Below are 26,181 nucleotides of genomic sequence, written 5' to 3'. Positions count from 1 at the left end.
GTGACACCCACTCCGAGGTTGTCCTTCAAACCAAGGGGCTCTGCAAGTGTGCATGTTTGTCCTCATGCATGGATTGCAAGTAATAAAAGCCCATTAAAAGTAGATAAAGTTGGGGCACCTGGGTGGCTCAGTTGGCTAAGTCCAACTCTTGACTTCAGCTCAGGTAATGATCTCATGGTTTGTGGGATCAAGCCCCATGTTGTGCTCTGTGCTGACAGCACAGATCCTGCTTGGGATTCTCTCTCTCCCTCTATTTCTATCCCTCCCTAACTCATGTGCACACACACTCCCTCTTAAAATCAATAAACAAACATTTTAAAAAAGTAGATAGGGATGCCTGGATGACTCAATCGGTTAAGTGTCGGACTTCGACTGAGGTTGTGATCTCATGGTTTTTGAGTTTGAGCCCTGCATCAGGCTCTGTGCTGACAGCTTAGAACATGCAACCTGCTTCCAATTCCGTCTCTCTCTCTCTCTCTCTCTCTCTCTCTGCTCCTCTCCCGATAGCACTCTGCCTCTCTTTCTCTCAAAAAAAAATTTTTTTTGAATTTTTTAAAAAAAGTATAAAAAGTAAAATTAACAAATCAAAGAGAACCTTAGGAAACCAAAAGAAACATTATTGGGACTCACCGGGTCCTGGAACCAGGAATTGGGGAGTTGGAAGCCAGACTACTCCTCTGTTTCTCTGTGTATCTTGTCTTTTCTGCTGCTACTGTTCACATTTTCTTGGGTTTGGCAAGTATAACCCAGATGTGGTTGCCTTGGCCTCAACTCCAACAATTCAATTTTTCTGGTTTAAATTCCCAATAGACACTGGCTGGTTTTTCTTTCCTTTTTTTTTTTTTTTTTTTTTTTTTTAATTCCAAATCCCAGAAGGGGAATTTTGTGTGTCATAATCTGGTCAGTCTTCTTAGCTGTCACCATGAGGAATGGGTTCCTAGAGTCTGTTTACTCCTTGTTAGAGGTTGTGAGAACAAGTTTGTCTTTGTTTGTTTCTTAGCCATCTCTAGTACAATTCTATATACACACATACACACATATTTGTACATATACAATATCCATGCATAAAAATGATATATAGATTGGAAAACTGAAATTGTAAAGATAGCATAAAACACAAGAAAAAGCCATGAGCTGAGAGGAGAGAAACATGGACTCCTCAACTGGCATCATCTTGGGCAGCTGCCTTACTATCTCTGAACTTTATTTTTCTCATCTGTAAGGGAGAGGACTGGACTAGTGATTGGCTATGCACTTCCATAACAACTGTTAATAATAATAATAATAAAACAACTATTAAAACATTGTGGCCTCCATATTCAATTTCCTCCTTACCTTAAACTAGTGGTTCTCAAACATTTTGGTTTTGGGTACTCTTAGATTTTTTTTTTTTTTTTAAGCAATTGAGAAACCCAAAGAGCTATTGTTTATATGGGTCATATCTCTTGATATTAACTGTATTTTAAATTTAAACTGAAAATTTTTAAAAGTATTTATTAATTAAGAATCACAATCACATACCTATTATATAACAACATAAGTAACATGTTTTTATGAAAAGTAACTATAATTTTGAATCAAAACAAAATGTCTTTAATGTCTGCCTTAAGAGAAAATAGATGGATTTTCATACCTAGGTCTGCATTCAGTGTGTTGCAATTTGTTATTTTGGTTAAAGTACATACAGGCAATTGAGTTCACATAGAAATGTGGTTAGAAAATAGAGGAGTATGTTAATAGATTTTTCAGATAATTGTGGGTCTTTTCTTTGATACCTCACCAAACCTCTACTAATAGTAGTTTCTTAAAGGTTAGTTGCAATGTGGAATCTGAAACCATAACAACTAAGTTTTCACTGTAGAAAGATTATTGTACTGTTTGTACTTTGAATCTTACCCATATGAGATTCTTTAACATCATGCTTTGGTCATTTAGAAAATATTGGTTTACTGACTTAATTGTTCCAAATGTTGACAAATTGCATTATGTAATATTAAAAATATCAAATTTGTTAATATCATCACCAATCTCATCAGAAAAGTCTTTATATTGGGAAGATGGTAATCTCACATGACAGACATGGTTTCTTAAATTCTAATTTTGGCTTGATAGGTCAGATTTTATTGTTGGTAACAGTGTCAATTGTTTTCCTAGTCATAGACTTAGGTTGTTCATCTTAGAGAAAATATCTGCTAAATATCCAACCGTGAATAACCATAGTTTGTCAGTCATTTGTTTTTTCTTTTTATTTTCTTTATAATTTTTTAATGTTTATTTATTTTGAGAGAGAGAGACAGAGTGTGAGCAGGGGAGGGGCAGAGAGAGAGAGGGAAGAACAGAATCCGAAGCAGGCTCCAGACTGAGCTGTCAGCACAGAGCCACATGAGGGACTCGAACTCACGAGCTGTGAGATCATGACCTGAGCCAAACTCGAAAGCTTAACTGATTGAACAACTCAGGTGACCCTATCATTTGTTTTTTCAAGTAAAAATTCTATTCTTCTGAAAAACAGCCAACTTACAGCTTAATTGCATAATCATTGTACTTTGGTTAATAGTAGTGCTTTTTGCAATTTTAAGAAGTCTTTTGATGAATGTATAATACAAAAGCATTATAAGAAAGAATAAGTGAGAGGTATATATTTTGTGATTTATGTATCTGAAGATACCTTTGTTCGATCTTCCTACTTGATTAATAGATTGACTAGTTGTAGAGTTCTGTGTTAGACATAATTTTCCTTAAGTGTGTTGTTCCACTTGGCCTATTAGTTTCCAAAATTACTGTTGAGAAACTCATGGATACTTTGATCTTTGATTCCTCATCATTTATGTAAAACACTTTGATTTTTACTCCATGGAATCTCTTAGCAACTTTGTTCAATATATTCTAAAATTTCACATTGATTTTGTTTTTGCTTTTTTCTTTTTATTTTTTTTGAATTAGGCACTCAGTGGGTACTTTCAATATGAATATATGATCCTTCCATTTCTAGAATATTTCAAAATTATTTGGTTGATCATTTCTTCCTTACTGTTCTGTTCCCTTTCTAGAATTCCCAGAATTTATGTATCAGACCACTGCAAAGAGGTCTTCTAATTTTTTCTTTCCTATCTCCAAAAATGCTGTTTATGTGTGTTTTCCTAAGTTTATATTACATTAATTTTAAATTCTAATATCATTGTCATGTTTTTGATTTTTTAAGAGTTTTTTTCCCCTTGAATGCTCCTCTAATTTTTTAAATGAGTTTTCTGTTTTGTTTCATGGATATAATACCTTCTCTCATCACTCTTAATGATAGTGTCTTTTGTACTTATATTTTTTCTCTTCATCAAATTTATTTCTTCTAACTTGGTTTTTCCCCTATTTATTTCATTTAATTTTGTCTCTTAGAGGTAGAGAATTTTCTCAAATGTCTAATAATCCTTAGTTTTCTACTCATGATATAGAATAAGAGATCAAAATGTGATTAAACCTCTGAACACATGGTCAGGGCTCACAGAGTTTGATCTTCTTTATAGGGTGATCAGGGTGGGTTGTTAGGGCTCTTAATGTCAGTGTGTTTTGGCTTTTCCTTGGGCTTCCCAGTCTCTTACCTGGAAAATATAGACCTGCCTACCAGAGTCTGGACATGAAGAAAGGAGGAAAGAAGTTTGGTCAACACTCCACATGTGCTTGGTATTCACTCTTATTGATTTTCGGAGAGCATCTAGCTTTTCAAATGCATCTGGTGTTCCCTTGTGCTAATACTCTATGCTTGAACTTAGCCAAAAGACAGAGGAGCAATTGCTAAAACCCTCTGTTTATAGTCACAGAGTTGAACTCTTCAGAAATTCACAGATAAACCTCCATATAGTCACCTAGAGGCATAGAGTAGGGAAGGGTTCTGGAGATGTAATAATTTCTAAAAAAAAAACAACTTTAAATCAATTATCATTTTGCTCTTCATCTAAACTCCCCTTCACTACCAGTTCTAAATGTATCTGGGGCTGTCCCTTCTTGGACATTTCAATAGTTCTAATGTACAAATAGGTTCTCAGTCTTCCATGGTACCTGCTTTAGGCTTCCACTGCTTTCAGTCTGGTAGATCACTTAATGCTTATCTTTCAACGTTCCAAATTTTGTTGTAATTGAAACCTCTTTTTTGCTTGACATCCTTGTAAGTTTATATCTTTAAAGGTAAAAATATGTCTTTACTCATCCGGTGGTTTTTTTAGAGGGAGCAAAGTTAGATGCATATATTCAACTTGGTATCCTTCTCTGCATTTGCCCTTTTTCATATTTTAAAGTAGAACTGAAATGACTTAACCACCACAGTGAATAGTGTGGCCAGTTCAGGAAATAGTGGAGTAAGAACTTGGGACTCTGGTGATTTTTAGCCTGTGCAATGCAGGGTGCTGGTCCTCTACCAAGCTTGCCCTGATATACTTGTAAACCACTCTTTGTCATTACTGCTGTGGCCTTTTCAGCTAGACTCTTACTTCTCTAGCACACCTTTTGTTTATCTTTGATTTAACTGTGCACAATTCTTCTCAGTAAGTAGGTGTTTATGCCTTTTATGACTTTCCTCTAGCCCAGTCCTCCACTCATTCATCCCCATAAGCCAGTGCTAACTCAAATATGTTTATTTTCTCACCGTTATTCACCCTTTGACCCATTGAAATCTGATGTCTCTTTTATAATTCCATCAAAAATGCTCTGAGAAATATAACTTATTTTTTAAATTCTTTCTCCCTTTATTTACATTTTTAACCACCCCTGCCACACACGCGCGCGCGCGCAAACACACACACACACACACACACACACACACACACACACACACACCATTGGGTGGTCATATAGTCACAGCTATTGCGAGGTTGATGTGCTTTTGCACTGTCGAAATGTGACTTATTTTTGCTGGACTTGATAAACAGGTTTTATTTGATAATAATACATGCAACCATTGATCTATGTACATAGTAGGCACTAAACCATTTCATGGTGTATGAAGGATTTTGACCCATAACTTTATCTCTCAAAACACTTATGGGAAATTTAGTAAATATAGCAGTAATACAAAACCCAGTTACTAAAATCAGAATGTGATTAATATCATAAAAGAGACAAAGATAAAACATGAGAAGGAAGAAATTAGTTTTATTTGGAGAAATACAAAAGAAAATTTGATGGAAGAACTTAGATTTTAAACAACCATGCAAAGATGTGCAGTGATTGGGCATGGCAGGGAGGGAATAACATTAGCACTTTTCCAGTCTTTTTGCACAAGTTCAGAAGTAATTCTTTTAACTTTGGTTTTAGGATCTTCCTGGAACGGCACAATAGCTAGCCTGTGAGAGGAGGGGATAGTTTGAGTCAGGGTCCTTTGATTGCACTTCACAAAGGTTATAAATGTTTGATTTGTTTCAAGATTTCTCCCTGGATTTTCATTCCACAAGACTGGATGTGTGGTTTTAATGTTGTTGAGATAGAAGAAAATTTCCAAATAAACATTTTATTCTCTTATAAAAAGTACACAATACTAAATAAAAATACTTATAAAAAGTACACAATACAAATCACACCTGCTGTGATACCTCTTTATTTCTACAATCATAGAAGTTAGTCCTTTGAGTTGGACACTATCTGAAGATAGGGATATATGCTTGCTATCTGTTTATTGTAAAATAGAGGGGACTAGGTTCTAGAAATACATGATTCCTCTACTGATTAGGAAGTATGGGTTGTGCAGTGGGATCCAGGTCTGAATGCCTGCCAAAGCTCTCCAAATGACAGTAGTGATTGCTTTTTTGGGTTTATTAATTACCTACCTTAAATGTGAACTTCATGCAGATCATAAATGTTGGGATAGCCCTCAGAACAGAAAGGATTGAGACCAGGAGGAATGGGTGACCAGGGACCTATAGTCAAAGTTCCTAATAGTTGGATCCTGGAACTTTAGAATTGTGTAAGGTGGCTTGGGGGACTACTATCACTAATAGCTGAACTGGATGAAGTAAAGTCTGTTCCTGGGTGTTGAGGGAACTATAATGCAGTGGATTTTATGTGTGCATTTCTGTCTTCACAGTGATTTATTACTTTGGCCATAGAGAGAATTTATTGAAGGCATTTGTCAGCAATTGCAGAGCAGAAATTGTTTTTGCTTACATGAGGAGTTACCACCAATGTTTATTTCTGTGTATTCTGTGTATTCATGGACGCATCTCTATGTAGAACTGGACATTTCTATAGCACTTTTGGGGGTCCTGTTTGTTGAATTATTTCAGCTGGAGAACTACAGGTTAGGAGAGCTCCAAAAATTTCTCGTGATGGAATAATGGCTATCTATTTTGGTGTTCTATGAATTTAGGGTTTTAATCACATTTTCAGTTGACGGTTTTGCAAAGAGAACTATTCTACAAAACATAAATGTCACCATTAAAAATGAAAGCATAAGACTGAATGACATTAGCAGAGATAATGTGGTGTCTTTCTGTTAGTGTGGAATGCCACTTTGGGTAAGAAATAATTTCTGAGGTGTTGATATTTGATTCTGGTTGATGAAAAACAGGGGAAAGTGAAACCTGTCAGGGATGTCAGTCAACTGATCTGTGATGGCTAGGCGCTCTGTATATACCCTGTATTATACATATATAATATATACTCAGTAATTGGAGGAAAGTAATCATCAGGATAGGTGCAAATTATAATCATGAAGGGAAGTCAGGGATCAGCCAAACATCCAGCCTAAGGAGTTTGTGGTAATGGCTAAGAGATGAAACAAGGAAAGAAGAGTGAAAATATAATCAGAAAGCCAAATCCAATAAAAACAGATATAGAGACAGACAATTCATACTCATTAATGGCTGTTGGATTGGTTCTTAATGGATGTGGAAATGGGGAGTCAGTTTGAGAGTTTAATTGTCACAAGCTAGACAATTTCCCGTATCAATTCTAATCCCTCCTTGTATGTATTTGGCTTTTGGCAACACCTTGTGAGTGAGGATAATAAAATGCCTTATTATTTAAATTGGAAGGTAAATTGAAAATGTAAAGCAAATTCTCCCCAGATGATATTGACTTATATCCATATATTTATAAATCATCATCTTCATGATTCCTTAAACATATTTTTAGTTGCAATATATGTGACAGGATTGTACAGAGGTAGGTTGTAGACAGTGAGTCATACAGAAGTTGACCACCTAAAATAAAAGTGAATTTAGATATTTATTTTTTCCTCATAAACTTGCATTTGTTGCTACCTGAGAGTTCATAGTACTATCTTTAGGATCTTTAAAGCACTCGTTGAAATGGTTCCTACTGAAAGAATGAAAATTGTGACTTCTACCTTTTGTTGTGTTAGTGAAATTAGAATGCTTAGAAGGATAAAAGAATCTTTCACTGGTATAGCACAGTGGTTAAGAGTATATAACCTGGATGTTGTCATACCTTACTTCTCTGCCACCAGCCAAAGTCCTCAGCCTTTGTTGAGTTATATATACCAGCAGGGGGAAAACCTACACCATTAGCTTACATTCAACTCTGTTATTTTCCTGCAAACAAGAATTGTTACAGGTCTATGTCCTACCCCTTATTATCCCAGGAAAATATACTATGAAAACCCTGTTGACTACAGGACACATAGGATAAGGAAGTTCTGTCTTCCTTCCTTCCTTCCTTCCTTCCTTCCTTCCTTCCTTCCTTCCTTCCTATCCTCTATCTATCTATCTATCTATCTATCTATCTATCTATCTATCTAATCTCTTCTAAATGAACTTGTCATAGGCTGCAGAGGCTTAGATTTGAACATGCTGGCATTTTGAGGCAGACTGGAATAGAGAGGCATATGGATCTGCAGTATAGAAAAAAAGGAACAACAGGGTTGTGGTTTTTAGGGCTGTTTACTACTATTCTGATTCCTTTTCCTCTTTGTGCACAAAATGGAAGTCACTTCCTTATTACCTAAATTTGGTTGTGACCATTAACTGGCTTTGGCCAATGGAATGCAAATAGAGGTGGGATATACCATTACTGAGCAGAAGACTTTAAATGAGAGGATGGTTTTCTTCCCTCTGCCATGCTGATTGTGGAAGTTTATATCAAGATGGAGTGTTCATCAGTCTGAGTTCTCTTAGATAGGAAGAATCTCTCTGCTAACCTAGTACTGACATATAGCATTACAAGAAATAAACCTTCATTATTTTAAGCCACTGAGATTTTGAGGTTATTTATTATTGTAGCATAACCTTGTGTGATTTGATGGATATATGTTGTTTCTAGGAAAGATAAATTCTTAAAGAGAGCGTAGCAATTAGAATTATGCCAGTGACATCCACCTGGATTAAATCAGAAACAGTCTGAATCTGAGCAGTTACCAAAGCAGATGCCATTTATGGAGAAAGAGGTAGAAGGCAGGGGTTAGGATGATTTGAAACTACATTCCAGTTTTAATGAGAAATGCAAAGGACTTGGTGGGTAGGACAAGCAGAAGACCATGACATACACAGTGGGTGTTAAGAGGAGGAGGTGGTTTCCTCTATGCTTATGTGGAACTTGGATTCTCTATAATGGACTCCAAATATCAAAGAAAAAGTGTAATAGCTTTGCAGCTAGTATCCTAATTGACTAAGGCAGACGGCTTTCCTAAGCTTGTAATCGGTAGATCACCATTGTGGCCAGCTGGTTAGGGCTAGAGCATACAGGGCCTGAATCACAGAGAAAGCAATTTATAGTAGAGTCTACCTGACAATGTGACAATGTTTTTTCTAAAGAAATATTTTCATTAAGCTAATTTTAGCTCTCTATTTCCCAGATCCAACAATAGTTGTTCAAGTAACCTTCTGAATTATATTTTCTAAAATTAGCACCACCTTCCTTATCTTTTTGTGAGGAGGCTGGAAGTGGTCATTCCTAATTTTCTGCAAACAGAGGACCCTGAAAATAACATTTTTATATGACTTTTACTACTGTTGGTTAAATATAAAATTGGTTCTTTGGATTAAATTGTCTAAAATTTTGGGGTGCCCATGTGGCTTAGTCGGTTAAGCGTCTGACTTCAGCTTAGGTCATGATCTCACCATTCCTGAGTTCAAGCTTCACATCGGGCTCTGTGCTGACAGCTCAGAGCCTGGAGCCTGTTTAGGATTCTGTCTGTCTGTCTGTCTGTCTGTCTCTCTCTCTCTCTGTCCCTTCCCGGCTTGTGCTCTCTCTCTCTCAAAAATAAATAAACATTAAATATTTTTTTTAAATAAAAAAATGTCGGGCACCGTTTGGAATGAGCACTGGGTGTTGTATGGAAACCAATGTGACAATAAATTTCATATATTGAAAAAAAGATACATTTTGTGAAAAAAAAAAATAAATAAATAAATGTCTAAAATTTCTAGTTCACTATGATTCACTGTATAGTGTTTCCTGAGTAGATCTAAACATTTAAAAAAATCTTACCATGTGAAAAACTATGATGGAATTTTGCAGCTGTTTTCACACTAAACATACTGAACCAAATATATCCCAATTAGAATAATTGTATATGAATGTATCCTTCTTAAACAGTATTTATATTTTTTTTAGCATTTCACTAAAGTCTTTAGATCTCTATCTTTTCTGGTTGTACATTCAATTGAACATATTAAGACACAGCAGATTTCAAAAATTATGAAAAATCTGTATGTTTGAAATAGAAATGTTAAAATTGCTATGGTTTTAATTTTCTTGATTCATGAGATGATAATGTGGCAGGGAAAATATAAAAAATGAGATTTGGGTGGTACATTTTATTTTGAACAATTGATTTTTCTTGACTGTGGGATGTGGAAAGAGAGTATATGGTGTAGACTAGTCATCCTTTTCTCTTAATGTACATTCTCTCCTTTTTATTTGTAAAATTCAACATTGGGCAAGGATTTTAGGTGGATTTTTGTCATTTACCTATAGATAGTATGCCAGTGGTGTTTGTTCCTTCGTTTGTTTGTTTGTTTGTTTGTTTGTTTGTTTTGGCATCCTCTCTGCCTTCCAAGTGGGGATAGAAGAGAGTTTTGAAGAATTTTGGAAAAGGAATGAATTCTCATGTGACCACCGTGATTGCAATCTAGCTGCCCATGCCCTCTTTGTGTAAGGCATGTAAATATTGGCTCTCATACTAGTTGTACCTTCCATACTGTATGATATGGGTGAGAAATTCTATCTTAAGTTTTGTACCCTTTCCCTCTGGACACCCCCAACCCCTGCCATTATTCCTGGACTGCCCAGATAATTTAGTTTGGAGATTCCTCAGATATCTGCTACTAAGAAATATCTAAGGAAGAAGAGCTGAGTCAACCTTACTGGTATAGGATATTTATTTCTTTAGAGATATCATGCTGTTCAGTATATGTTATATGGTTCATGGGCTTGTTCACTGGGTCATATGCTTTGAATTTTTTTTTTACGTTATTAATTTTTTTCCATTCTTGTTATATTTGTTCCCTTGTATCTTGAGTTTGTTTTACCATTCTTTTTATTACTTCTTAAGATCAACATGTGGCTTATTAATTATTAATTTTATGCCTTTCTGCATTTCTAATATGTATGTTTAAATACATACATTTTCTCTAAATACTGATTTAGCTGGATCTCACATAAGATGCAATTTTCATGATTTTCAGATACAGGTTTTTAAATTTCTAATATAAAATATTCTTCATTTTATGGATTATTCAAATTATCATATGCAATAAAAATATAATGTAGGCCACAGTGTCAACCATATTTGTGGTTTAAAATCTTAACCCTTGAGTCACCAGATTTCTTGGTCCTCTGGTTTACTCAATATATCGTTATGATGCTGCTACCCAGATTCTTGGAAATAGCTTTTGCCTGTTTTTTATTGGCTCCATGAACTTCTCATGATTTCCTTGATTACTCCAGTACTCTGCCGTTAACCTTTCTGTTTTCAGAATGCTTGATCTTGCTACTGCCTAATCCTTACCTCTACTGTGCTGCCAGAACTATTACCCTTGGAAACTCAGCGATTCACAAACATTTGGTGAAGAATGTTTAGATCCCTTTCCTATTTCAGAACAGGAAAAATTTCTTAAGAATAACACATAAATTTAATCATGTCACCAAACTTATTAGTTTATTTCTTCTCACACTAATGTTAATTAGTATTGTTTTTGGCCCCTCATAAAGCTTCCTGAGAGCTTCGTGCAGTTCAATCTTATAAACTTGGCATTTCACCAGCAAGATATATGTCTGATGAGTAAAAAGGGTTAGTCTTCAAAAATACATGAGACATACACACTCAGCTTAGGCCGCATTCAATACTTTATAATAAATATTGGGAAATCATATACTACATTAAGTCAAGCCTACTGGATCTCTTATTTCCAACTAGGATATTTTCATACTAGTTGGTGCTAATGTGACCACAGGGAGTGGTTACTCTGTAGAAACCTTATTCATAACCATTTATGACTTATTTTGCAAAAATGAATGTCATTTGGGGCAGAGAGGTAACTACGTGGGAAGTTGGACTGGCATGAGCTAGATACTAGTTTGTCCCAGGGAATTTTTTTTTAAAAATGACCTCAAGGAAAGAGATGGTTAAAATTTGAAAAAAAAAAAATGTTTGGTGCAACGTCTAGTAACTATTATGTTTGAAAACTTTTTTATATATCATAAGCTTTCTCACAGCTTACAGAATAAGAATAGTCAGTATCTTAGCCGGCTGTCACTGTAGAATTTCTTACATATCCATAGAAGATGTAAATCCTTTACCATACTTATGTTAAAACCTACAATGTTAAATCAGGCAACAGGTCTTTTCCCAGCATTTACTGCTGTTTTGACTGCAAAAACTACCTAGGAAGAAAAAAATTTAGTATCAGAATGAGAATGAATTATAGTAAAAAAAATGTGAGCAGAGAGGGAGAGAGAGGCAGATTTCTTTTGCACTGGGAAAAAAAAAAAAAGTATAAAGTGGTTAGAATCCGGGAGTTGAGAGTATCCCTTTAAACTGTGGTACTGCAATTGATCTCTGTATGTTTTCTGGTATCCGTCTCTTTGAAAGGAGAATGAGAGCCAAGATCATTGGCTGTACTCTAAAGCTGTCACATCTCAGTACTGAAAAGGTACAGTACAAGTGAATTGCAACAGTCTGTAGCTTTCTTTTCCATATCGTCAAGAGCTTTGAGACTGATGAACCAAATGAATGCTTTATTTAGGGCTGAGATACAGATCCCTCCAATCTGACAGCGTTTCAGCCTCCGGAGTGAGAAAGCAGCAGCAGCAGAAGAAGCAGAAGCAACAGCAGTAGCAACAGCAACAGCAGCAGCCCCTGCTCAAGTCCAGTAGAGGAGACTTGATCACCAATTCACCCTGGAAGTCCACCTGGGATCGTGCGCTGTCCAGGGTCCTGAAAAATGAACCAAACGGCCAGCGTGTCCCATCACATCAAGTGTCAACCCTCGAAAACTGTCAAGGTAGGAACCCAGGTTTCCTTCTTCCCTCTGTTTCTGCATATGTATCTTCATTCATCTACTGAACACGTGAATGTTGGTCTGGCAGGGCACTGACAGTGAAGACAGCTAGTTGCTCTGAGTTTAAATGAAAGATTGGATCTAAATAAAGAGTTTAGTTCTGTTTGTATGTGTGTATAGACTGGAGAGAGTAGTTTTCACTTAACAATTCATTTACCTTGATGACTTTTGCTTTTTTGATTGAGACTCTATCAGTGGTATATTTTAGGAAGAAAGTTTAGTGAGCTTTGAGCTTCCAGAGGAGTTTTTATTCCATGTCCGTTTTCTTGATGAAATTGGTGAAGAATTTGCAAACTGCTGAAAACAGATAATATTAAACTGAATACAAATTTTATAATAGCATTTCATTGTTATATGGATTTGGGACTTCTTATCCTTTTCATAGAAAAACATATTCATCATTGTGAGTGTTGAACTGTTGGTTATACTAAAGCCACTATAGTGATGGAGTATGAAAGTCTATAGAGGGAGTATACAAACATATGCTATTATCTAAGCCATCATGTAAGGGAGGTGATTGGGGATGCCTTTTAATACAAGTGCTTGTTTTAAATTTGAGGCTTATTTGACATGGCTAAAAGAAAAGGATCAAACTTGGAATTTGACTGTTCTGTTTTAGTTTTAAGTAATGTTTATGCTATCCTCTTTGCTGTTATTTTGGTGTTCTTACTTAAAAGGAGACTTCTTAAAAACAGATTTCAAATGAAGCATTTATTTTGTCTTGCAATTTATCTGTGTGGATATTTTGCATCCTGGGAGAAAGTGATGGGCTCCTTTGGAACTCTTTCATGGAAAAAAAACTGATAACCTGATAGATCATTTTTAGTAACTACAATCTCTAATTCACAAACAGTTGTATGTCTTTTATTGAGATTCCAAAATTCGACATGACTGGCTTTTTGTGCTTATGTTACTTTTGGTTTATATCTCAGGTCTTTGAAAATACTGCATAGACTGTCATTAGAAAATATAATTTTCAGCAGTAAGTTTTTTTCTTGTGAACTTACCTACCCTTTGTCAGTCTTTGAGTTATAAATGTACCATACACTGAACTCCATTTATATGCAATTATTTTTAAAAGCAATGAAGTCTCCAGGATGTATCAAGTGATATATAGTTAGACTCTCAGCATATATAAACATATAAAGTTAATTGTAACCATAAAGAACTAAAATTCAGATAATTTTCACCATCTCTAATGGCAAAAGCAGTGCCTTTCTCAGCACTGAATTTTTTGTATGGTGTCCAAGTTTAGAAAGAAAATACTATGCTTTAGTATATAAGTTTTCCTCTGCATGTCACATTCCCATATATGTCATTTATGTAAGCATACCATCACTGAACAATGATTAAACAGTACATATATGACACTCCACATTGTGATATATAAACTCTGGTGGGAAATATGTGTTGTAGCCTAAAGTGGGATAGAATTATGAACTGGCTATCTACCTTTGAGTATGTTTGGAAACCCATAAAATGACCAGCAGCTTTCTGTTTAAGTGTTTGAGGTCACAAGAATCAAATGTTTTATTTGCCCTTTTATTTATTGGATAAGGACAAATGAATGCTACTTTCTGGACTTAAAATTACTTTCCTTATTGGTCCTCTGGCATTGACTGCCCTCAGACAAACTGTGAAGGCAGAAAAAAAAAAAAAAAAACGTTTCTAGTCTAAGGGTTTTGCATCATCTTGCTGATCTTGCAGATGCTCTTTTTTTTTTTTTTCATTCTAACTGCAGCCATTGAAATGAAAGGCATCATAAAAATTGGACAACCCACCACTTAACAATGTATTACATTAATGGCTTAATGAAGAAATCTTGAATCAAAGCACTGGATGATTTGGTTAATTATACAAGTTAAGTTCTTTTGTGTTGTCCCCACCCCCCATATTGCTCTGGGGAGCAAAAGATGCTTGTGATGTTCATAAAGTATATAAAGTTGCAAGCATTGAACTATTAAGGGAGTAATTACTTGAGTATTTTCCAATTTGCAACAGTAAAAGGGGATGAGTGGAAAAGCTCTCTTACTTCAAATTATGTGCTCAATTATGAAACATTTATGGCTTTTGGAATTTATACTAAAAATGGCTATCTATATTTAGGTAATGCATTAGCCTATGAACACAATGCGGCAACAACCTAAGGAAAAACCCTGAGATGAGAGGTTTTTGGAAAGCTATTAGATACTGGAGCTCAAAAGACATTTTGGATTTTTGGAATATATTTTCTTTTTTTTCAAGCATGATTTTTTTTTTTTAGAGTTAATTTTCCCCTCACTCTTAAAGTTACTATCTGAAAACTTTAAGCAAAACTCCCTTATGGAATCTGATTGGCCTGCAGGTAATGATAAGTGACCCACTTTGGGGCTCCAGAAATATCCAGATACTTAATAACTTGTAAATTGCTCCATTTTGGAAATTCTAAAACCTCTAGGGACTCCCCCCACCCCCTCACAGTTCAGAGTAATAATCCTCTAGGGAATTGTTCCCCCTTTTGTCAATGTAGTAAATGCTGACTGTTCCTTCTCTTGACAGTTTAACTACTGCTAAAAAAGAATGCAATGGGAATGAACAAAAATGAATTGCTTTGGCTAAAAATAGCTTTAAGGGCCAAAATGTGTGGGAGGAGAAAGAACAGGTGTGTTTATATGTCGTTTCTCCAGCTGAAGTTTAAAAAGTGATGATATCTGCAGTGAGTCAAATTTAGCGGCTGCTGCCAGTGAAAGCTGTTTGTGGTCAGAGTGGTGGCAGAGCTGAAGAAGGAGGCGTTGGGAGGAGTCATGATGTAATAAAATGGTCAACATTATTCAGGTTGCTTGACATTTGTTTTTGTCATTCTGGCCATTCTCCAGCTGTACCAGTCCCTGACACATTTGTCCTGATGTACTTGAGCAGGTATGTTCCTGTAGTCAAAACTGATAAGAGAACAGAGCAGAGGAAGTCAAATTAAGGTGTCAGATCTCTTTGGACAAAATGTTGAATGCAATGCACTCATAAAACCCTCTCTCATTTTAGAGCTTGAAAAGCAATAAAGCTTTTCCTGAAATGATTACAAATCTTACCGTCAAGGTAGCAGCACTCTAAAAAAAGAATCTTTGAGATCTGTAATGGAAAGTTTTAGGGACAATCTGGGAATGCTAAATACAGATCTAATCTTGGCTTATTATAAACTTCATTTCTGAAAAATTGTCCCCACTTTAGGCAACAAACTTGGTTTTTTCTTCCCTGTCTTAGCTTCTCTTGGTTAAACTGAAAGCAAATTAAATCTTCCAGTCAAATCTCTGAACTTCGTTTACTTTTTCTTTCAGCAGAATTTCAAATTTAGAACTTTGCCTTAAAAAAAGTGAGAGTTTTTTTTTCTTTTTTCATATTTTAATAGAAATCATTCACCCATGTATTTCTAAGGGTAGTAGAATGGTCCATCTTTTCTCTGAAGTTAGAAGTTGTGTGTGAATCCTCAGGGTGCGTGATTCCTCGATCAGGAATCATACCTATTTTATTTTATTATCGAACTTCAAAATATAGTGCACAATATTTCTTTACTTTTCTCATCTAGTGACTCTTTCATATCAATGTCTTTTCTTTTTTTAAGACAGACATGGGTTATTCTATCACTACCTTCACACTCAGGTTCCCAGGTTCTCAGATCTGTGTAAATGGATCCCAAAAGCTTCTTTTTAAAAATTTATTATTTATTTATTTATGTATGTAGGTATGTATGTACGTACGTACAAATTCCTGGACAAATAGCTACACATTTTTACAAAGTGTATTTAAAAGTGTATTTAGGATTTTCATTTTCTTCAGAGTAGAACATCTCTGAGCAGACAAATACTTTTCATGACAATTTGATTGTCTTTATATTATAATATTGAAGTGTTAGGCAAATACAGACATTTTCTCTTTACCACCTCTAATCCACAGCTCCATCCAAAACTGTTGTGTGTGAAACAGGAGATAAAATTAGGTAGTAAAAGAGGATGAAAATCTTCTCATATGTACATTTTTTATTAAATCTGTGTGCCTGAGGGCATGGTCATTAGAAAATAATTTGTGTCTTTAGCCATTGGTATTTTGGAGTGTAACATTGTGATAAGTTGGCATGGTGAGAATAATTTGGAAATGTACCAATTGACACCACTTTTTACTGATTGGTAATTCCACACTCCAAGTTTAAAGGATGGATACCACATCCATATTTCCATGGCACTTCAGCTGGTGTTGCATTTTGTCTTAAAGAGTATTTCATAATTGCATCCACAAAAATTTGGAAATATAAAGAGTATATAAGAGAAAATTCCACCTCTTTATGTCATTGCAATATGCAAAATGTACCTCTCAAATATCACTATTACATGAAATTCCAGAAGAGTATAATATGCTTCTATAGTGTATTTTGACTTAGGGATTCTTCTTGGTCTTTATCCTAAGGACTTTAGTCATAAGGAAAAAAATAAAAAGAAACTTTATTACATTATGATCTCAACACAGACTCAGAAGCACTAAAGAAAGAGTTATCATCGTTATTCAGTGAACCCTATGGTTCCATTTGGCAAGGTACAGATTTTTCTTCAGCATTAGGAGAATGGGCCATTCTCTTAAGTGGTGATATTTGAAGCCGAAAAAGTAGACTTACAAAAAATTAGAATGGAAGACATTGTATGTGAGAAAAATTTTTTCTCCCTCTTCGAAATGGTCTACATCTTTTTAATTATTCGGAAACAACTTTCTCATATGCTTAAGGCAAAAATCACAGCCTGTGATAACCATGAATAGGACCACAAGTTAGAAATTCTGCTAATGACCAATTTATAGTCATTTATAGTTTGCATTTATGCTAAGTATTTAAATTTAAATACTTATTCTATAGTCATTAGAATAATGACTGTAGATCCTACTCTTTAAAGGAAGGATTAAATGTTTTTATATTTTTAGTAAAGAGTAACAGTGTTATAAAGATGGGCTAGTTTTCTATTTTATTCATTTTTTCTTAATAAAATATAAAGTTTCTTTCTTATTCAACATTTAAAGTGTTTGAATTGGCAACTTTTACTTTGAAGAAGTATTATAATATAACATATTTTTAGTTAAATTTGAACTTTGAGAAAATATTTAGTAGTATTTCATTTGTTTCTTGGAAAAATAGGTGTTAATAATTTCCTAGAAACTCATGTTTTGCTCAGGTAGCAAAGACATTTTTAGTGACAAATTTGTGATGACAAATCACTAATTTTCACTGAAAATACATAGTTCAACAAATGTAGCATGGAATAAATAAGCTAAGGTAGCGCTTTCAAAATGTGGTCCCTGGGCCAACAACATCAGCATCCCCTATGAACTTATTAGAAATGCAAATTCCTGGGCCCTACCCAGATCTAATCTACTAGAAATTCTGGGGATAGGAAACAGCAATCTGTTTTTGACAAGCCTTCTGGGTGATTTAATGCACATTAAAGTTTCAGAAATCCTGTGCTAAAGAACTACAAAATAAGACAAACATGTTCTATAGTCCCCCTGTAAGAATTGTCTGTGTTTGAGTATCACAGGTGGAGTCTGAACAATTTCAGAATGATACTTAGGATTATGTAATAATGTGAATTGTATGAGAGCTGAGATCTCTTCAGGTATATATCTCTTTTATCCCTTATAGGGCTTTCTTGATACAAAGCACTTCACACAATAGACTTTGAATATATATTTGTTGATTATTAAGTGACTGTTAAGGTCTATCATCTCTAAAATGAGCTAAATAAAATTTTAAGACCTTGTTTAATTGGTAACCTAGTGGGAAACCTTGTTCTGTCTTTTAAATTCACAGCACATTTCTTTAAAAAAAAAAAAAAAACTATTGAGATTTTGTTTGGCTTTCAATGGTTCTGTTATCTGATTTGGTTTGAGGGCATTTGGTAATAAACACCTTTTGGTAACTATGGAGATAGTCACACTAAGCAGAAAGTATGTTAGGCAGTTTTCTCCCTTCTTGCCATCTTCATCTGAAACTTGGCAAAAGAGTCTTAGACAGGAATATCACCATAACCTTTCTCCTTTCATTTAGCTATTGGATATGTGCCAGGTTGGTAGGATAGCACTGGAAGCAGTATACCACAACTGAAACAAACAGTTTATCATTTGTAAACCTGACCTCCTCTGGACAGACCCAGCATGGTATTACATTAGCAGAACCAATTTAACTTAGGTGATAAGCCTTGAAATAAAAGAAGTTTACATTCTGAACAACTTTATCTCTTGGAAATTTTTTATAGGACTCAGGTTTTTGTTTGTTTTTTACAGTTAGGATTGGGAAGAAAGATCCATTGCATGCAGTCTTACCTGATATGTACAAATGGAGTGTAGGGCAGATTGGATAGGTTTTCCTTTAGAGGGTCATCCTTAATTTGAATTCTCATTCTCTCTGTATCACAATGGATCATGTAGCCTTGGGGGAAGGCTATTAACCCTGTTCAGGCTTTTCTTCTCACTAGCAGAAGGGCGATAAACTTAAATTATCTACCCAAACAAAAATGCTATGTAAGTGCTTTGTATTATAATTTGTTCTAGTAGCAATTTTTAAGGGATATGACATTTTCATAGAGAACTGTATAGTAAGAATCAATTTTTATGACATAAAAGCTAAGAATTTTATTTGCAATTATTATTAACTATAATGATGATAAAAACTCATTTTGAAGTCACCAGGGAGCTGAAAAGTATCTTCTAATATTGTAGTAACATCTGCAAGATCTCATCATGGATCCGTACCAGGAAGGTAGGGAAAGAAGAATATTGAGTTTAAATGCTATCTAAAGGACTGATTAATTCAATAAAAAGTGCAGCTACTCATCCTGGTGCTTAACTACAAAAATGGAAGATACCTAGCTGCATGGATTGTACATGTGATTGAGTTGAGGAGAAATATATCAGGCTGTGTATATAGCCTTCCTACTATCTCTACACCCATTGTTTCCTTTGCTTGTTCTACGCTTCCACCAAATGGTCCTTTTAATAAACCCTATTTTTACTTCAAATCTCAAACAGAATGTTCCCAGTTCTCTAATTCCCTTAGGCAGTAGTCATGGTCTCAACTAATCACCTATGTTTTCACGTAATCTCATTGCCTGCTTCATAACAGGTAGTCTTTTTAGGTATAATTGTTTGTTTCCATGTAAGTCTTTCTACTACTACTCTTCCCTCTACTGCTCTTCAAGGGTCTTTGTCTTTATTTTTGGCAACTTTAGTGCCTAGTGCTAATCCAGGGTATAACAGGTCCTCAATTAAGATTCTTTGAATGAAGGAACAAAGAGGGCTATGAACTCATTTGTCTTCCTAAGAAATGCAGTCTGACTTTTGAGTTCAGAAACATATTAGTCTTCCTTAACCTAAGCTGAACTGAACATTTTACTTTAAAGTATGTAGGCAACATTTGGAGAGATGACAAAGGGACCTCAAGGATTGTCACAATAGATATGCTAATTCTCTTGAGAAAGAGTGGTTTCTGTAAGTCAAAAATAGGTTTCACATTACAAGTATCTTTTACATTAGGGTTGAGGAAAGTCTGTCCAAATAGAGACAATCTTTGCCCCTCTGTTTTGGAACCTGAGTTAGCATAGCAGATACAAGTTGCTGTTGATTTTAATGGATGGGGCCTTGTAGGGGAACTATTAGCTTTGGCCCTGTAGTGAGACTCTTTCTCATCATAAACCTTAATTTTCAAGATGAATCACTGCTGCTGGGTTTAAAAACACCACTTCTCACAACTCTGGTTTCTAGGATTTTCCCTTAAAAAAAATGGACTCCACTCTATTTTAATGGAAAATAAATAGCATAAAAGTACTTATTGTATTTAGCATATGGGCCCTTTACTTGAATAATTTTTTTCAGACAATAAAGGAATTAGGGTAGGGAAACTATGCCAGGCAGGTATTCTTGATCAAGGAAGGGCAGCTGTAGTAAAATTGTATAAAGGTATAATGGATAGAAGCTTGGACTTACTTTTTCATTATTTTAGTCATTTCACATTTACTGGAAAAAGACTCAAATAGAACAGCACTGCTTGTTTTTAAGGAGCACAGCCCAGGATGCAAACTAATACTATTATAATATAAAATTCGGGGCGCCTGGGTGGCTCCGTCGGTTGAGCAGCCGACTTCGGCTCAGGTCACGATCTTGCTGTCTGCGAGCTCGAGCCCTGCATCGGGCTCTGTGCTGACAGCTCAGAGCCTGGAGCCTGTTTCAGATTCTGTGTCTCCCTCTCTCTGACCCTCCCCCGTTCATGCTCTGTCTCTCTCTGTCTCAAAAATGAATAAACGTTAAAAAAAATTAAGAAAAAACATTAAAAAAAATAAAATGATAAGTGCTAGGAGGGGTAAATATAAGGTTTGAGTGGCATTTACAAAGCCCAAACCAGATACTGTATAGGAGTTAAATTAATTCTTTTTTAATTAAGAAGAGGGGAAGAAAATGTTTCAGACACAGACAAACCTGTGCAAAACATGAAGAAACAAGGCACTGTAACTGTCCTGAAAGCATTTATTAGTTGAGTGTGACTATGTTATATAATATAAGTGATCAGGATCAGTGAAGAATGAGGTTTCAAATACATGAAAGGGCCTAGACTTTGTGTTATCTCGAGAATTTGACTCTACTCTGAAGGAAAAGCTTAAAACCAAATATTTCAAAGACAAGATCTAAATTTGGGACCCAGTTTTCTGACCTTGGGAAGCACTCCTAAGGTTTGTGTCTTTAGGTAGAAAGTGAAAATGGTCACACATTGCTGGTCTATCTTCAGGATGATCCAGGTACTAAGATATTATTAGCCAGACAGGTGTTACTAAAGGTATATCTTAATAAGAACAAAAGGTTTTTTAACACCTTGATTTTATACCACCCACTTTCATGAATGCTAATAATAGCTGGTCTTTAAAGGCTTTAATTTAGTGGTACCTTTTTAACCCAGAAGAATTTTTTCTGACTAATGACAATCATTGGACTGTACCAAAATATTTCTCTTTAGTATTTGGAGATAACATACAGATAATCATTTTCCTGGCATATTGGTAAGTAATGGTCTTTTGAGTAGTACCAATGCCTCATTACTGACCTCTGTTAGTGGCATTGGATTTAAGCATACAATATGCCTGGGAATTTCAGATGCAGAGGTGAGAAAGCTCTTTCCTTCTTAGTCTCCTGATTACATAAGCCATATGTTGTCTGATACAGACACCTTGGGTTTCTTGAAGGATTAGTTCCAATGGTCTCCCTCAATAGTTCAGAGCATTTTTCAGAGGAGACAGAAAATACTAAAGTACACTTGATGTGCAACAGTTCTACAACCATAAAATTTTAAGTGTTTCTTAGTGATACCAGATGAGAAAGCTGAGGATTAAAAAGGGAAAGGGGGAGGGGGCACTGGGTGGCTTAGTAGTTTAAGTGTCCAACTCTTGATTTCAGCTCAGATCTTGATCTCAAGGTTGTGACTTCAAGTCCTGCATTGGGATCCACACCAGAGTGAAGCCTTGTTAAACAAAGGAGGGGGAGAAAAGTAGGGGTGCCTGGCAGGCTCAGTCAGAAGAGCATTTGACTCTTAATCTCAGGGTTATGGGTTTGTGATCCACTTTGAGTGTAGAGATTACTAAAAAAAACCTTTTATTTATTTTTTAATGTTTGTTTATTTTTGAGAGAGAGAGAGAGAGAGAGAGAGAGAACGCAAGGTGGGTTGGGGCAGAGAGAAGGGACTGGAAGATCCAAAGCAGGCCTGGACTGACAGCAGTGAGCCCAATGTGTGGCCAGAACTCACGAACTGAGAGATCATGATCTGAGCCAAAGTTGGATGCTCAGCTGACTGAGCCACCCAGGAGCCCCAAAATAAATAAACACTAAAAAGGGAAGGTAGGTGAGGTGCATCCTTTTAAACAAGAACTACCCTGCCCCCTACCACACAAACATCACAAAATAACAGAAAACTCTAAATGAAATGGTTAAAGGAATCAGAAAAAAAATAAGTTCACAAAATGAAAAGACCATTTGAGGAGTCTGTTAATTCAGTGCCAAAATAACATGACCTAGGACCCAGATAATTCGCACCATTCTGTGTTGTCTTTCTCAGACTAGCTTCTGTCATGGTCAGTACGTGGCTGTTCCAGTTAGATAATTGGGCTGCAGACATGGCAACTGAAAATATTGTGTGGGCAAAGAGAAATTTCTTTCTTGAGTTTTTTTTTTTTTAAAGAAAGAATTCCACACAGATTTCTCCTCAACTCTTGTTGCCTAGAGTTAAATCTTACACCATTTTTTTTTATTCAGTGTACTTGAAGACACACATGCACATGGTTTAGTACAGGAATGAGGAGGGGGTTATCCAAATAAAAATGGGTTCCTTTAGAAACAATGAAGAAGGTTGCATGGTTTGGACAGAAAAGCCAAAAATATGTACCACAGTGATGAGCAAGAAAGATTTTAGAATTTGATGGATAAGTAATACATACCATACTGTGAAAGACAGGTGATGCAATGATATAAGCACTGTCTTGACATGATGTAATAGACTCAAATATCATATTGTCTCTGATTGCTTCATAGCAGAGACCTCCTCTGTGACTTTAGAACAAAAGGATGGGAAGAGAGAATCACAATATTATCTTATTCGGGTAGCCTTTTCTCCTTTTACACTAGATGATTCCATGTTCAATCAATTTGCTTTGTATTGTCAAATGTTTGTTCGTTTGTTTGTTTGTTTGTTTGTTTTATATGTCTTTGGGATCTTTTCGCTTTGCAGGTGATGAGTTTGGGATGATGAGGGGAAATTATTATATTCTTCATCCAATAAATAAGGTTGCTCAAGGCCTATCATAGTGACTTCTTCTCTGGTTTCTCTAGGGACTTGGTATTCTGAAGTCCTCAGGAGTATTTATTTAAACACTAAATGCCTCCAAGGTTAACAGGTAGCATATATATTATGGTTAGATGCAAATTGGAAGTATGGTAACTGGAGAGGGCATGCCTTACCTAAAGGCATATCAGAACAAGGCTCACTCCCCTTTCCAAAGAAATATCTTGGAGGGGTGTTTTTGAGGAAGTGATAGATTATATGGGATCACCAAAAATATTTTCAGGGAGGGTTGGGACATCTGGTTTGTAACTTCCAGCTGAGTGGTGTTATAAATACCATGGGTTTGTTTATTTATTTATTTATTATTATTATTATTATTATTATTATTATTACTACTATTTTATCTGAGAAAGAGAGAGAGAGAGAGAAAGTATAGAAAGGGACAGAGGGAGAGAGAGTCTTAAGCAGGCTCCATGCTGAGGTTCCAACCCATGACCTTCGGATGATGACCTGAGCCAAAATCAAGAGTCATTCAGGTGCCCCCCAATCCCATGGATTTAATTACTAAATGCTGAACACCAGCAGACTGTGTCTCCCACCCAGACCTCTTCCTTCTCCTCTATTCTTGGATGCTGCTCTGTACTCAGGATTCTCACTTAGATGTCTAATAGAAACCATAAACTTTTTTTATGTTTCCTGTTTTCATGTTTCCATCACTAATAAACCATAAACCATCAAGACTTTTGATTGCTACTGCCTACCCCTTTCTCACATCATGTCAGAGCATCTTTTCAGAGACTCAGACTAGAAGTTGGTTTCTGCTAAGATTCACCTTTCTTCTCTTCATCACCTAGTCCATCAGAGAGTTCTGCCTATTCTACCTCCTAAATGTATCTTTAGTCTTGCCACTCTGTCCACCTCCACCACCATCACCAAACTCCTTGCACATTTACCTGAATTATGGCAATGACTTCAGTGGGCTCCTGGCTTCCAAAATACTTTATCACAATTCCCTACTTAATAACCAAGTGGGTATTTAAATTTTTCCTCCAATCACCTTGTACACCTGGTTTAAACTTTAGCATTTCTTTTAGAAAACAACCCCAGAGCCTTCACTTTATCCTGACCACCCTGCATTATTTGGCACCTGTTCTTCTTTCTGACCATATTGTTTCCCATTGTCTGTCCTCCTGCTTCACCTCATGACCATTCTCCAACCAGGCTGGTCCCTTTCTGACTCTGAAACAAGCCAAGTTCTTTGCCAGACGAGAGCCTCTGTGCTTGATATTCCCATTGCCTGGGTACTCTTTTTTTCTGTCATGTCTCATAGCACCTTTTTAGTTTCAACCTAGGCCTTTGTGATGAACTTGGCTCAACTAGGTGTGGTCACCTGTATGTCAGTGCTGCAGAGGCTGATAGCCAGCCATGGTAATTACCTTGCTTTATGGGGATAGCGCTCCTCTCAAAGTTTCAAGATCTTAAATACACGAGGCTCTCTTCCCTACCTAGAGGCTTTAATCTTTGTTATATTTCCTATCAGAACCCTGACTGTTCAGGGTTTTATTTTATAAAAGCATTCTGTATTCTAGTTTCTAATTCTTTTCTCGATAATATGTTATTTCAACAAATACTTACTGAATATTCAATAAATGCTAGGTTGCGTGGATGAGGATACCAAAAGGCATAAGACACACAGAGCCATTCTTTAAGAAGCATACAGTCTGGCTTCTTTTCTTTTCTCCCTTTGCCTGGAATGAAGGAGGAAGACATGGAAAACTAAGTCATTGGTGAAAATAGAGTGTAAATGTGCTCTGAGAGATCAATGAAGGTGTACCTAACTCCGATTTGTAGAAAGGAGTGAAATTTGAACTGAGACTTGATGGGCAAGCAAAAGTAATTTTGGTAGAGAATTTGGGGGTAAAGGCCATTCCAGATGATGAAATGCATAAAAGTATCCAGGTAAGAAAGAGCAGCGGCAACAGCACCACCCCGACCATCATCATCACCATCATCATCACTATCTCTTCATTACCATTGTTAAGTGCCCACACCACAATATGCATATTTCTAGGTATTTTGTGGGATATCTCTAATTTACACAAAGGCTTATCAGAGAACTAGTTATTATTTTTTAGGTAAGGATATTAACTTGCCCAAGGTCTCAGACTGAAAGAGACAGAGCTCATGCTTAAACCTAGACAACTTGCTATAAAACGTCAAGATGATAGCTAGGATTTCCTGGCTCCTGTTTTCATGTTTCCAGCTGCTCTGAGGAACTGTTCATTGTTGTTACAGGGTCTTTTGCTGTTTTGAGCCTGCAACCCTGTTTTCTCCTATAGGAATGCCCCGTGCCCCTCCCTTTTGCCTTCCTGGTTGATAGTGCTTATCATTTTGGATTCACTTCATAGGAATTTACCTCTTCTCTGAAGCTGTGTCTCTTCCTTATTCCCTTCTTTCCAGATCCATTAAGACTCTTTGTCTTGTGCTTTACTGGACTTGCAACACATACTTTCAACACACACACACACACACACACACACACACACATACATATATACATACATTTATCTTTTTATCCTCTTTCTCCACCCTCTTCTATATCCTATCCACTTTCCACTGTACATGCTACCCGTAGCTAGACTATAGGCTCCTTGAGGCACAGGCAGTATCTCACTTGTCATTGCAACTTTAGTGTGTAGTTCTGGCATTACTCTGGAATGCATGCTTACAAAGGGCTTGCTGAATAAATGAATAAGTAAGTGAAGGCCATCCTATGTGGGGAGTAATATGTTCTTTCTTCAGAATGTATGCGAAAGAAAGCCAGATACGTTCTTATTTTTCCCCCCCAAA

General features: G+C 36.0%; 1 long non-coding RNA gene across 1 annotated transcript; it reads right to left on the bottom strand.

Moving 5' to 3' along the window:
- Nucleotides 1–12,196: 12,196 nt before the first annotated feature.
- Nucleotides 12,197–24,624, bottom strand: LOC122225816. The gene is made up of 4 exons (XR_006205372.1): nt 24,285–24,624; nt 18,837–18,984; nt 12,661–12,800; nt 12,197–12,379 (listed from the first exon to the last, which is right to left on the bottom strand). It is a non-coding gene; the product is annotated as an uncharacterized LOC122225816 (long non-coding RNA).
- Between the last annotated feature and the right edge of the window lie 1,557 nt (nt 24,625–26,181).

The sequence above is a fragment of the Panthera leo genome, chromosome C1, assembly GCF_018350215.1.
Source record: "Panthera leo isolate Ple1 chromosome C1, P.leo_Ple1_pat1.1, whole genome shotgun sequence".
NCBI classification, from domain to species: domain Eukaryota; kingdom Metazoa; phylum Chordata; class Mammalia; order Carnivora; family Felidae; genus Panthera; species Panthera leo.
The sequence above is the reverse complement of the archived record's forward strand: the minus strand, read 5'-3'. Positions and strand labels throughout refer to the sequence as shown.